This window comes from Urocitellus parryii, unplaced genomic scaffold, assembly GCF_045843805.1.
Source record: "Urocitellus parryii isolate mUroPar1 unplaced genomic scaffold, mUroPar1.hap1 Scaffold_40, whole genome shotgun sequence".
Taxonomy (NCBI): domain Eukaryota; kingdom Metazoa; phylum Chordata; class Mammalia; order Rodentia; family Sciuridae; genus Urocitellus; species Urocitellus parryii.
This window is the reverse complement of record NW_027553586.1, coordinates 5093188-5108865: the sequence shown is the minus strand read 5'-3', so window position 1 is coordinate 5108865 and position 15678 is coordinate 5093188. Positions and strand designations below refer to the sequence as shown.

Genomic DNA, 15678 nt, shown 5'->3' with positions numbered 1-15678 from the left:
TCAGTTTCAAAAAACTAACTGGGAAGGCAAGTAAATCAGAAACTGTATATAACAATGCTTACATCAAGTAGTCTTATAAAATTCTAGTTAAATGTATTTGGATACTTCCTATATTAGTTAACATTTGTACATCTTTAATGTAAATGAATTTTGTTCAGCAGTGTGTTCTAAAATCACCCATCTATGTTTTAATTTAATTCCACATTGTCATTAAAGCATTCAGACCTTTAATTCCTAAAGTATTCCTAATTCCTATTTTTCTCACAGTATATGAGCACTAGTTGATAACACCAAATTACAGTTAATATTTTTATAAATATGAAATTTTATATAAAATATAAAATTATATTAAAGTATAAGCTCATATTTGAAATTTTTGATTGTTTTTAAAGGAATGGAAGTTTCATTATTTTTGCACATGATTTTCTACTATTGCTATTCATAATACATCCTAATTTAGTTTTATTAATTAATAGGAGAAAGTACTTGATTGTTTTTATAATTAACTCTCTTATAATGCTATTAGCTTCAAGAATGTAAAACCTAACTTGCCTCAGTCTGATTTACGTAAGGTAACATATCCTTTTGTACAATGAAAGGTCCACAGATCAGATGGGCCCTAAGGAGGGTCCAGTCTTGAGGTTAATAGTATTGTTCAAGGCCCAAGATCTTTCCACTTCTTTGCTCTGCTCACACTGTTCCCAAATGTTTTCCTGCTTCTCTTTCACTGTTAATGGAGTAAGGGGAACACATACCCACTTCCTCAGCCCACAACATAAACTGTAAGCCCTCTTCCCACAAATACATGCCCCCCCCCAGTCTAATTATGCCAAGTGTTTGTATGGACTTCTCCTTTACTATAGATATTGTCAGGAGAATGCCATGAGCTGATTGGCTTTATGTGAATCAAAATTATCCCAGGTGTTATGGTTTAAATGTGGTGTCCCCCAAAAACTCATGTGAGATAGTGCAAGGAGATTTGGAGGAGAAATGATTGGGATGTGATCTCCTTTTCATGAGTGATCTCCTTTTCACTGAGGAAGAAGTGAATACTGAACAGTATTGGACCATATAAGGAAAAAAGAGAGATTGGCTTATATAAACAAAATATGATATATGTGTCCAGTAGAATATTATTTGACAATAAAAGAAGCAAAGTACTGATGCAGTTTAAAACATGGATGAACTACAAAAATAGTATGGTAAGTTTAAAAAACCAGTCACAGAAGACCATATGTTATATCATTCCATTTAACAAAGTGTTTAGAATAGCCATGTCCATACTTCTAATGAATATAAGTACTCTCATGGAGGTGATAAAAATGTTCTAAAATTAGATTATGTTCATAGTTGTACAACTTTGTAAATATGTTAAAACCATTGAACTGTATACTTTAAATGAGTGAACTTTGTTTTAAAAATTATATATCAAAAAAGTTGTTAGACTAATAGGTGCTGATATGTAAACATTACTGTTACTTGAGTTATGATTTTCATAGTACTAGGATAATTTTTCTTCTAGGTCCATGGGACAGTAGGAGAATCCTGGTAGATTTGGGTGGAAGATCCTACAAATGATCATATTTATCATCCAGAGTATTTTCTAGCTCTTAAAAAACAGGTGAATATAACCTTATTATTTAGCTATCATAAAAAAAATATATAAACAATTTTTGTTTTTTACTATCTCTCTGATTTCACAGTGCCATGAAAGTTTTGTTATGTTCTGTTTTCCTGTTTTGTTTCAAAGGAACACAGAGATTCAGTGTGACAATATTGATTATTCAGTCTGATCCTCGTTCAAGAAATTCATTTATAATCTTTACCATGGTTTAAGGCATGGCTTCTAGAGGCGTGGAATATATAAAATAAGGGGGGTAAAAATAATTTCCTGCAAAATAATAAATTGCTTATTGAAAAGATCATTCCTTGTAAAATTATCTGTAAAGACTCAATTGTTGCTATATCTTTAACTCATGTTTTATTTGTAATTTCTCTTTTTATCAAAGAGAAAGCAAGCTTCTGATTGAAAATCTTGACTAGATAGCAATAGTATTTTATAGCAATATTTTGTTTTCATGCATTTATCTTCTTGATAACCATGTAACCTATATATTTTAAGAGATTTCAGATATTCCACTTAAGATACTGATCAGATTTAAAGAAAAATATTAAGTAAATAATAATATGGTACTTGAACTTATAGAAATCATGAAATAATTGCATGAATCATGTTTGGGAAATTCTGATAATGAATCAAACTGGTAACATGTCATAATGATAACATATATATAAATAATATAAAGTTAGTATAAATTTTTAACTTCTGTTATGTCAAATAATCCTCAGAAGGAAATCACCTACAAGTTACTGTAGTACCTGAATATCTGAGCTATTTAGAAATACAACATAGTTTATTTTTATTACATCTGGTATAGATACTATTAAGAATTGACTACTAAGAACTTTATTTATTTTAGGCTTTATTTCACATTAGGTCATTAGTAAAGAAGCTCAACTACTGGTATTTGCAATCCCTATTTTTGAAATTTTGCCTTCCCAATACTATATCCGAGCAGTTTCTGATAGATGGTTAGGAGCAGAGGCTGTTTGTATTATCAACTTCGAACATCTGATTCTACCAGACAGGCATCAGCCCCATACAGGTAACAAATTGAACATTAATGTGTTGATGTGAATTATTGACTTCCCCAAATTGTTATTTTAATTAATGTTGAGAAGTATAAAGTTGTTTTATTCTGAATCAAAGTCCAACTTACTTGACAAAATTGTTTCTAAACTGTATGTTCAAAATTTTCAAAATCAAATATGTATATGTAGATAGTCAAATTGTGGACCTTTAATTTTTGTTTATTTAAGTTCCAAAAGCATTAAAGTAGGCTTAGTCAATTCTGATAATCATAGTAATGAGGAGAGTTACTATTTCTGTGTTACTGGACTTTCATCTGTACATATAATCATTATTTCTCCATATAGCCTTCCTTTTTCATTGCAATTGTCATTTATCATTTAATCTGTATTCTCTGTGAAAGTTTTGAGATATCTCTTTTTTCTTACATTTAGTCCAATTCACATAAACTTAATTCTAGTACAGGTTATCTTTTATCCAAAATGTTTAAAACCCGAAGTGTTTCAAATTTCACATTTTTTTTTTTTTTAGATTTTGGAATGTTTGTATATATATATATATATATATATATATATATATATATATATATATATAACAAATTATTAAAAGGGATATATAGTAAGAGCATTCAGCAGGATTTTTTATTGTTGTAATGTATAAACTCTAGGTTTTCATAAAATGAACAAATGCCTTTCTATTTTGATTTATTAAAAAAGCAAAATTTCATGAATAAATCTTTGCAGTGATACTTTCAAGTACCCCTGAAATCTATTTCAAAAACATCTTGAAACTAGTATACCAATTTCATTTCTTGAGAATTCATAATTGATGAGTATTGATTTTCAGAGGTCCTTAATTTACTTTACAGACATAAATTAGGAGTCAAATTTTCTTTCCCATGTATATTTCAGACAAACTGCTTGACTTTTCAGAATAAAAATGTTATTCTGACTACTTTAAATAGCATGCTATTTGACAGTCCTTTCAGAAGTGAAAGGACACCTAAATATGACTTTATAATCTTTCATTTTGTCAAATGTACACCTTATTCATATTATTCATTGAGATAATTTTTATACTACATCTCAATTTCTCTTTGATATCTTGGCATAGCAAAACCAAAAAAATTTATCAAAATAGAATGATATTGAGACTGTATAATCTAGTAATCTACTTATTGCAGAGGGTCTTTCTGGTCTTATTTCATCAAATGTGTTTATGTGATATCTAGAATCTCATAAGTTCAAAATATGTGGACGTGATGATGTTTTAACTTAAAATATATGCTTCCAATATCATTGCTAGGTTTCTTTCTTTCATTAAAATACTTAATTCCACATACATTAGCATTATATGTTAATGCCAATTTAATAATTTTTTTTTTCTTAAGCAACCAAATACATATCAACGTATTTATATAATTAGCTGATGTAGTATAAACATACCATCTAGGTAAAATCACTGTAATAGATCATCTTAATTTAACATTGTCAATAACTGTGCATTTGACATTGTACAATGTTTAATTTTTAGTCTTTTATTTAAAAAAAATATGTTTGATTAACATTGCATGCCTTATCATGCGATGTCTTCCTCCTTCCTGGATTTCCAGAGCTACGGAAAATTTAAACAATCATAATCAGACATAGAGAGTATGAAGTTAGCTCTCAGCTATCGTTGTAATAGAATAGAGCAATGGGTGGGGAAAAGATAACTTCTTAAAGTCATCTTTTTATTTTGTTTTTTTTTTCCTTTAGGGACAAGGTACCCAGGATTGAACCCAAAGGGCACTTAACCACTGAAGCACATCCCCAGTCTTTTTATTATTATTATTTTGAGAGATAGGATATCACTAAATTGCTGAGGCTGTCTTTCAACTTGGGATCTTTCTGTCTCAGCCTCTGAGCTGCTGGAATTACAGGCCTGTGCCATCATGCCCAACTAAGTTAATTTTTATTTTAAGTATATTTTTTAGAAGAAAATTTACCATATTTTTCATTTTGCAAACATACTATAAAGGTCAGATCAAGGTGTCCTCTTAACTGATTTTTTATATCTTCTTTTTTAAACTTTGTAATACTTATCAAATTTCTTCAGCACCCAGTCCATATTATGAGAAGCAACCAAATCTAGTGTCTTTCAATACATAAATTTACTTTGCAGACATAAATTTCCCCAATGATTAGTGAAAGTAAGAAGACCTGTACCCTTTAAGGAGAGTTTTTTGTTTTGTTTTGTTTTGTTTTACTCAGTCATGCTGTGTTCTGAAACTACTATCCTTGTTCCTTCCTGAATAATGCTAAATTCATTTTTGTTTCCATTGGCCATACCAAAAGATCCCTCAGCTACTCAGGATTGGTCAGTGTGTAGCAGATCAAATCTCTTGTTAGTGACCTTTCCAATACTGCTGTTTACAAATGGTTTTCATTGATTTATTTTTGTACCATAACATACATACTTTCATGTACTTTTATTCAAGTTATTTCCCTTTTTGGAAGAGAAATATATAGTTGGTTTATAGGGGATTCTTCAATAAAAGTGTTCTATTTATCAGTTATGTTAAATGTAGTGACTGAATAAGATGTGTCACTGGTGTATAAGAACTTATATTAAATATGTTCTTCTCTAGAGATAATTAGGAAATGTTATTCTTTAAAATACAGTATTCAGTATTGTGCATGTTTTTTCAGTTTTTTTTTTTTTTCAGAAGTACCTCTTGGATCTTTTCAGAATTACTGGATCTTCAGCCTTTGCCAATTATGGCTTTGGGTTGTAATGCATTTGAAGCCCTGTACAACTTCAGCCACTTTAACCCTGTGAAGACACAGATATTTTATACACTGTATCACACAGACTGTAGTGTCCTAGTTGGAGCACCCACTGGATCAAGAAAGACTGTTGCAGCTGAATTAGCTATTTTCAGAGTCTTCAACAAGTATCCCTCCTCAAAGGTATTTTGAACATATTGTGTGCTTATTATATTCAGTTAGAAAAGATAGTTAATGTCTCTAAACTAGCCAGGTCCAAATAACCTGACATACCCTGGTGAATAGCTTTGTTATACTCTCAGTGAATTTTCCAGGCGGCCAGATCAGTATTAGAATAATTTGTTGCAAAAAACTTGATATCAACTTTGGAGTCTTCTAGGTGAATTTCTCATGTATATAGTGCTCACACATCCTCATATCTATAATTCATGGGTACTTCTTTTATAAGATAATTAATTCTTAGCTGTACTTGTTAGGTATATAATGATTCATAATCATTCTTTGGATATGAATGAAATGCTAATACTTTAAAACACTTCAATTATACACAGGAAATATAGACATAATTTATGCTACATTCCTCCAAATATTGATATTATTAATTAATGTCAAATAACACCAGAATCAAATAAGTATTGATTTTTAATTTTTTTTAAAACATGATATTTAGTAAATTTTCCCCAATACTATTTTATTTTTAATAAAAAATGATTTATATTTGAGGTGTTCAATATGATACTTAAATATACATATAAATTATAAAATAATTGCTAGAATCAAGATAGCTAGATATCCATCACTTCAGATAATCACATATTTTTGCAGTGGGAACATTTAATATCTAGTTAGCAAATTTCAAGTCTATTAATACGATATTATTAAATACAGTCACCCTTCTGTACCTTAGATGTCTAGAACTTGTTTTACATAAATGAAACTTTGTATCCTTTAAGCAATATCTCCTCATATCCCCCACTTTCACCCCCTCTTAACCATTATTTTAATCTGCTTCTATGAATTTGACTTTTTATTATTGCACCTGTTAGTGAAATTATTCAGTGCTTTGTTGTTTTCAGCTTATTTCTCTTAACACATGTATAGTATTGCAAATGGCAAGATTTTCTTCTTTTGTAAAGCTGAAAGATCTCCCATTGTGTTTCAGTTTCTTTTTTTCATCCATCTTGGGTCACTTAGACTGTTTCTTTATCTTGGCTTTTCTAATCAATGATGTAATAAACATAGAGTGTACATGTCTTTGGGATATTTATCTCATTTCTTTTGGATATGTGTTCAAAAGTAGAATTCCTATGATGATGATGATGTTTTCCATGTGTAATTTCTTAATGCTGTCCATGTGCATTTTCCATAATGGCTTCCCCAACTACATTTCTACCAGCAGTGTGTAGCAGTTTCCTTTTCTCCACATCCTTGCCAATACTTTCATTGTTTTAATAATATTCATTCTAACAGATGTGAGGTGTTGACTCATTGTGATTTTTTAAAAAAGTATTTATTTTTTAGTTGTTGTTGGATACAATACCTTTATTTTATTTATTTATTTTTATGTGGTGCTGAGGATGGAACCCAGGGCCTCTCACATGCTTGATGTGTGCTCTACCACTGAGCCACAACCCCAGCCCTCACTGGGATTTTGATCTGCATTTCCGCAATGATTGGTGAAAGTAAGCACCTTTTCGTGTCTCTTAGCCATTCTGTATTTCAACAGAATGATATCTATTGGCCTCATTTGTCCCTCCACCTTTTTTTTCTATAATAGAATTTTTAGCCTTTTTGTTCTTGGGCTATATAATATAAGTTCCTTATAGGTTTTGGATATTAACACCTTACTAACATCTGCAAGTATTTTCTCCTATTACATATGTTATTTTTTAAATTCATTGATGGCTTCCTTTTCTGTGCAGAAGGTTTGTAGCTTTGGTGCACCCCTATTTGTTTATTTGCACCTTTTTTTCCTGTGTCCTTAGGAACATATTCAAAAACTCATTGCTAAGACCAGTGTCAAGATCTTTTCCCCTGTTTTCTTCTAGGAGTTTTATGGTTTCATATCTTACATCTAAGTTTTTAGTAAATTTTGAGATGATTTTTGCATAGGGTGTAAGACAAGGTTCCAGTTTCATTCTGTTAAATGTAGATGTTCAGTTTTCTCAACACCATTTATTGAAGCCTATCCTTTTCCTTCTTGGTATTCTTGTCAGATTAGTGACAGGATGTGTGTTTATTTCTAGACTCTATTCTGTTCTGTTAGTCTATGTGTATATGTTGGTGCCAGCACCATACTATCTTAATTATTGAAGCTTTGTACTATAATTTGTAGTCAAGAAGTAGAATGCCTCTAACTTTATTCTTTCTCAAGATTTCTTTGGTTTTTTGGTTCTTCATGGTTCCTTAATAATTTAGATTTTTTCTATCTCTAAGAAAAATGCTATTGGCATTTGTTAGGGATTACATTGAATCTGAAGATTGTTCTGAGTAGTTAGTTTCTTACTTTTTTCAGTTAAACATTTAATTTTATTTTATATGCTTATAAAACAGCATAATGTGTCTCAGATTATAATAAAGTCTACTTTACTGGAAAGTGGAAGGTGGAAAAGGAGACTGTGATCCAGAATGGGTAGACACTTTTTTATTCTTTATGATGGCAAGTTTCACAACTTCACTGGACCTTTATTCCTTGGTGAAATAGATGAACTATGATTGCACACACTTATTCTGGTTCTCATTGTTGAGGAATATTTTCTGTTGTTGTCAGTACTCCTTGAATAAATGTAGGAACAGGGCAAACTTAATTTAACTAAATAAAACTCCAAAGAAAACATAATGATTTCATTACATGAAATCAATCAGGGGCTTCCAAATTTTTCCACAGTTTGTCAAAGAAAGAAAATCAGGTTTTTGTTTTACCCCCACTATCAATTTATTGTGTGACACAAGGGATATCACAACTTCTCTGGAACTTTTTCCTAAAAAAATTGTATTAAATCATTTCTAAAGTCCCCATCATTTCTGAAATTCTAGAATTCTTTGATTTCAGCTATAACCTTATGAAAAAGAAAGGGTTTTTTTCTTTTTTATCATTATTATTTTTTACATGACAGTAGAGTATATTTTGAAATATTATACATACCTAGAATAAGTGTAACTTGTTACAATTAGGATACTGTTATTGTGGTTGTACATGATGTAGTGTTACACTGGTCATTCATTTTTATATGAGTATAGGAATGATATTCCATATTCATTCTACTGTCTTTCCTATTGCAGTCACCCCCTCCCTTTGCTTCATTTACCTTTGCCTAGTCCAGTGAATTTTGAACCCCCCCCCCCACTTTGTTGTGACTTATCATCGACGTATCAGAAAGAACATTCTGCCTTTGGATTTTTGTGACTGACTTATTTAATTTAGCGTGATATTCTTCATTTCCATTTTCTTACAAGCAAATGCCATAATTTCATTCTTCTTTATGACTAAGTAATATTCCATTGTGTATATATACCACAATTTTTTCATCCATTCATCTCTTCAAGGGCACCTAGGTTAGTATCATAGCTATTTTGAATTGAGCTGCTATAAACTTTGAAGTAGCTGTGTCACTGTAGTATGCTGATTTTAAGTCCTTTGGATATAAAGAAAGGAGTGGAATAACAGGGTCAAATGGTAGTTCCATTCCAAGTTTTCTTTTTTTAAATTATTTCTTACATACATGACAATAGTGGAGTGCAATACATTCATAATTTTTTGTATTACGATTCTTAATACACCTTTATACCACAATTTATCAAATCTCTGTATTTATAGTGTTGACTCTAGCTCAGCAGTTCCTTTGACACAGAATGTACAACCAGTCCAAGTTTTCTAAGGAATCTCCAGACTGCTTTCTGAGTGTTTGCACCAATTTGCACTCCCACCAACAATGTATAAATGAACCTCTGCCATTCTGACTGTGGTGAGATAGAATTTCAGTGTAGCTTTGATTTGTGTTTCTCTAATTGCTAGAAATGTTGAACATTTTTTCATATATTTTTTGACCATTCATATTTTTTCTTCTGAGTAGTGCCTGTTTAGTTCCTTAACCCATTTGTCAATTGGGTTATTTGTTTTTGTTGTTGTTGTTGTTATTTACTTATTTATTTGGTTAAGTTTGTTGATTTCTGTATATATCCTGGAGATCAATGCTCTGTCTGAGATGCTGGTGGCAAAGATTTTCTTCCATATTGTAGGCTCTCTGTTCACATTCTTGATTGTTTCCTTTGCTGTGAAGAAACTTTTTATTGATTTTTTATTGATTCTTTATTTCATTTCTTGTGCTTTAGGAATCTTATTGAGGAAGTCCTAAGCCAACATGGTGGAGCATTGTAATGCATTCTGCTGTCATATATTTAAAAAAATCAAAAGGAAAAGTTAATACTCTAGTTTGAGACATTTTTTAAACAAGTGCTATTTTAGTGAATAATGTATTTTATAAAATTGGAACAGCTAAAATATATGACTTATCTGCCAGACAGACTACTATAAAGATAAGGAGATAGAGTCAGTCCTTGTAGGCTCAGTCATATAAAGGTACATACTACCAGGATCCCCAGCTTGTTTACCTAGACCACCCCCATCCTTACCTCCTATTAGTTAACACACTTCTGAAGAGTAAAATGAACTTGCCCACTGAATTGAGAAGGCCCCCACCTTCCAGTGTGACCTAAGTTGTAGGATCGGATTTTGACCTTCTCTCCTGGCCTTCCTATAACTGCACACCTCTTTTGATGGACCTATACTTTCCATCCCATGCATCTCCTTTGCCCATCTACTACTGCCCAGTGTAGAAATCAACAACAAAAAGATCAAAGAAAATTCCTGTTAGAAAGAATGGGTTGATTTAGGATGTTCATCTTATAATAGAGGAACTTTAAAATAGTCATTTGTCCATTAGTATCCACTCTGTAGCATAGTATATTAGGTACTAATATAGTAAGTAGAACATTTCATTTTACGCTCATAGATCACCTAAAAGGAAATATGATACCTTTTTTGTGGGGGGGATTGTTGTTGGAGAACTCAGGTTCATGATTCCGGCATACCCAGATGAGCTAGTGCTCTGAAATTCTGGGCCCCGAGCTGAGGTTACGTGGAACTTTTGTAGGAAATTTGATATCATTTCTTTTAACCATTACAACATTGGTGAGTTTGAATTACTGAACTGTGTGGCCAAGAATCTTGCACAGGAATTCTTCAATAAGTAGTACACAGATGCAGAATGAATGCAGTGAAATACCTCCAAGCGACATCACAAGTGACCTTCACCACAGGCAGCAGTTTCCTCAAAAAATGTAAGCTTACATTTCTAAGAGCTATATTAAAAAACAAACAAACAAACAAAAACTAGCACTTAAACTACACTGTTACAGGGACCAGTAATTAAGTAACACTCTTACAAAGACCAAAACTGTAAATTAATGTAATGTAATGTAAACCAATGTTTCTTCTTCATTTCTCCCTCTGATGCCTGTCTGTATCATATAAGGCATTATATGTGTTATAAAGTGTTATAAAGCTGGATATTTAAGGTCTTCCTGATCAGAAGTCAGGACCATCTTTAGTTTTGTTGCTTTTAGGCATGACGTTACAAACTGGACCAGGCAGTTTAACATGTAAGGAGTGAATATAAGGCCTGCGAGTGTCATAGCAAGGGCTCTTGCCAGGGGCAAGAGCCAGGCTTCCTGGGGCCAGGTTCACCTCTTGAATTTTTCAAGTTTCCATTGTCATGGCAACGCCAGATCACCTTCACCCATGCTGACCTGTTCCAATTGGATTACAGATTTTATGGTTAGAAGGAAGCTTTTTTTTTTTTTAATCTCTCAAAGTTTCAGAATCTGGTCTCTGGCAGTTAACAGATAGTTTGCTAAAGAATGTGACATTCTGTCCACTTAGGCCAGGCAGGGCTGCAAGTATCTTGCTTCTTGGAAAAGAAAGCATGTGGAGGTGAAATATGATACCCTCTATTAGTGAGGAGCTTAGCTTCAGTAGCTTAGGTTCAGAAGTATAACTCTTCCTGAGTTATAAATGAGACAGAATTAGGATACAAATCTGTGTGTGTGTGTGTGTTTTATCTTCTGTTTTGTACAGTAACTTAGGCAGAATTTATTATAATTCTTATAATTTTTTAATCTATATTCTTTTGTTTGTTAGTTTGTTACTGAGGATTGAACCCAGGGATGCTTAACCACTGAGCCATATACCCAGCCCTTTTTATTTTTTAAGACAGGGTCTTGCTAAGATGCTTAGGACCTTAATTACATTACTGAGGCTGGTTTTGAACTTAAAATCCTCCTGCCCCAGCCTCCTGAGCCACTCTGATTATAAGCATGTACCATGGGCTTTCCAGTGTTCTTTAGTAAAACAGGTATTTTTTGAGTGTTCTTTGCTAGGGCTGGAGTTATAGAAAATAATCCCAGATTCTTGCTATCAAAGAACCTATAGTTCAAAGGACAAATGTGTAAACAAAAAGTCATGCTATAATAATGATGGCATTCCTCAAAAGCAGCAAAGGCATAGAGAAAGGACTAAATCCATCTGAAAGAATCAGTGAAGGGCTGGGGATGTGGCTCAAGCGGTAGCGTGCTCGCCTGGCATGCATGCAGCCTGGGTTAGATCCTCAGCACCACATGCAAACAAAGATGTTGTGTCCACCGAAAACTAAAAAAATTAAATAAATAAATATTAAAAATTCTCTCTCTCTCTCTCTCTCTCTCTCTCTCTCTCTCTCTCTCTCTCTCTTAAAAAAAAGAATCAGTGATGTTTCAGTAGTGTTTAAGCTAGACCCAAAGAATGAATAGGAATTTCTCAGGTGAACAAAAGGAATGATATTTGTTTTACAAAATAAATAAATAAAAGCAAGGGTAAATGTGAAAAAATACCAGTAATTTTCTAGTGCTCTATGTGAGGGGATGGCCAGAGAGAAAAGTAAGGACCAGATAAATCAAGGACCAAATAGATAGTGGGGTGTTGACCATCTGTAATGCAGAGAGACATGTTAGTTTTGTTCTCCTTACCAAATGATGGCATTGAAGAAATTTAAGCAGGAGAATGACATGACCAGTTTTACCCCTTTACAAATTCAATTTGAAAAAAATATAAAGTACAAATTAAAGAAAACTTATGAGATTGAGAATAAAGGAAATTTATATAATGTTTCAGCAGAGACAGGAGCATCAGTATCAAGTAGTGGGGAGGAGACAACAGGAGCACCAGGGCGGGGTGATCAGAGAGAAAAGGGGAATAATATTCGGTTTACCACACAAGCCTCAAAACCTTTTATCATCCCGGATTCTTGATCTACCCACCTGCCTTTTCTGTAAACTAATAAAAGATAATAGTTTTTCAATTCGTGATATGGCCGTTCATTTACTCCACATGATAAGCACTTATTTTGCTTTTTTTTTTTTTTTTACATTTTCACATCTAGATCATAAAATAAAAAATTCTGGGGAAGACTCATAAATTTTATGCAATCTTTCAACTTTATCGTCAAAACTTCAAAGTTAAGAACATATGGTTCATTCATCCAGCTGTCTTAGTATGTGAATTTTTGGTCTGGAATTTATTTCCAGTCAAGTTGTAATGTAAAATCACACATAAAATTGCCATACTTACTCCACATTACAAGTTATGATATTGAATTAGGTATAATTTTTCATTTTTCTTTTCCTTTTCCCTTAGCAAGTCTTAAAAGTTACAACTAGTGAACTACTTTTTTCTGTATGTAGCATATATTCATCATAACCTGCTTGTTTCCTATACTTCACAGAAAAAGTGCATTTTTCTTCTTTGTAAAAAAAAATATAAATATGTCTTCTCTGGATTCATAAATATGTACATTCATATGTGTACACACAGTCATACATGAACATAAAGACACATATATTTATTTATTTATTTTAAAGAGAGAGTGAGAGAGAGAGAGAGAGAGAGAGAGAGAGAGAGAGAGAGAGAGAATTTTTAATATTTATTGTTTAGTTCTTGGCAGACACAACATCTTTGTTGGTATGTGGTGCTGAGGATCGAACCCGGGCCGCACACATGCCAGGCGAGCGCACTACCACTTGAGCCACATCCCCAGCCCAAGACACATATATTTATTACACCAACATTCAGGCTTTATGATGTATAACTAGCAGGTTAGCAGGTACTAAAAATCATTTTGACCATCCTTTAACACTAATTAGGGTATGCAAAAACTTTATTCTATTTCCTTGTAATGTATATAAAGAGATCATAGGTTAGTTTAACCAAATTTATTAAAATAGTTTACTTTTTGTAAATTAGAAAACACAGAATTGGAAATTTGCAACTTAGAAGAATGTGTTTCTGTCAAAATTCTTAGAAGTACAGGAAATTGATTTTACTAGAACAGCTTAAAATTATTTCAAAATTAATAGATTTTTGTTCAATATTTTTTAAATATTTTGCTGTCAGTGAGATATTTACCATTAAAGTATCATTGTAATGCTTTGCTAGGTACATCCAAAAATAAGAGAGTGGAGTCTTAAAACTGTATGAAATAACTGCCTAAGATCATAATATTAACTTATGTGTCTTTAAGACAGCATTCTCCAGAATCTAATTTAATTGAAATGGCTTTGCCTGTGTAAACTTCTAAGACTTCACTGTTTAAACTAATAAGATTTCACTGTTTAGTTTTGCCTTAAGCAAATGCAGCATTTTGTTTGTTCATAAAACTTTGGATTAAATGTATAGACTGATATGAATAGCTCTCCATCATTCCACATGTACCACTGGCAATTGCCCCTTTGCCTAGGATGTGGTGTATTATTGTCATTGAGAACAAGACTCTATTCTTAACTTGCTTTTTGGGAAAAATGAGTATTTCACAAGAAAACCTTCTCTCTCCTTACCATCATAAATAGTTTTCAAATTTAAAAGACTCTGTGAAGGGCCTGGGGTTGTAGCTTAGTGGTGGAGCACTTACCGAGCATGCATAAGGCACTGGGTTCAATTCTCAGCAGTGTGTATAAATAAATAAATAAAAAGGTTTATCAACAACTAAAACGAATTGTTTTAAAAAAGAAGAAATGCAACTACTAGTATTCTTGATATAGTGAATTATTAAGTATTTGTTTTCAAAGTACAATGAGGTTTTACTCTTAAAATTAGCTTAGGGTTTGACTTTTTGTAGGATGTTACAGGAAATTCATTTTGCTTTCCTCATCCAACTGTAGTTTATTCTGTTTTTATTTGGATGAATAGTAATTTAGTGATAAAATGATTGATTTTTTGTTTTTGTTTGTTTTGTTAAAGCTAATGTAAGATTTCCAATGGGAGAGGGTGAATGCCTTGATGTTCTTGTAACATGTGCTCTTTGCCTATTCAGGCAATGGTGGATGTGGCTGCAAACCAAGGTTGGCTGGTGACTGCCCTGAATACCACCAATCTCGTTCAGATGTTGATCCAGGGCTGGTGGTTAAAAGATTCTTCTCTTCTTACCTACCAAACATAGAACAGCACCATCTTCACCTTTTCAGGTAATTGTCTTAATTTGCAATGTAATTTTTTAAAAGTTTTTTAATGAATTTTTTGGGGGGAGGAGTGGGTATTTTGGGGAATCAGACCCAGGGCTTCATGCATGCTAGGCTGTACCACTGAGCTATACCCCCAGATTCCCCCAAATTCCCTTATTAAAATACATATAGACACTGGAATTTCATGTGGTGCCTACAATATTGATTCTTTGGAGTAAAAATGCCCCTTTCCCAGAAGGAGACCTGCCCTCAGTACCAAGATGAACCACAATTCATTTTAACCTTCTCCTACCTAAATTGTGTGTTCTCCCTTTACAATATTAAATGTTTCTATTTTAACTGCATTTATTTCTATACATTATCAGCTTTATTTAAGAAAACATTATTAAGTGCTTTGTGATCTAAAACCAAGATAAATTGGCAGCTTCTGTTAAGTAGAAGAGACTGAGGGATCTGAAATCCATTGTCCAAAGTAAACCATGGGGAGCTGGGGTTACGGCTTAGTGGTAGGGCTCACCTAGCGCATGCAAGGTGCTGGGTTCAAGCCTCAGAACTACAGAAAAATAAATAAATAAAATAAAGATATGTGTCCTATGACAACTAAAAGAAAATGTTTTTTTAAAAAATAGTAAATTATGGATCTGAAATGTCCAAAACTAGATAGTCAGGTGTAGTGGTAGTTCAAGATATAATCTGTACTGAGTTTATAAT

At 32.5% G+C, this 15678-nt stretch overlaps 1 pseudogene; it reads left to right on the top strand.

Annotated features, from left to right (window-relative positions):
* The window catches only part of LOC144252326 (activating signal cointegrator 1 complex subunit 3-like), a 43281-nt pseudogene that overhangs the window by 20280 nt on the left and 7323 nt on the right, over nucleotides 1-15678 (top strand).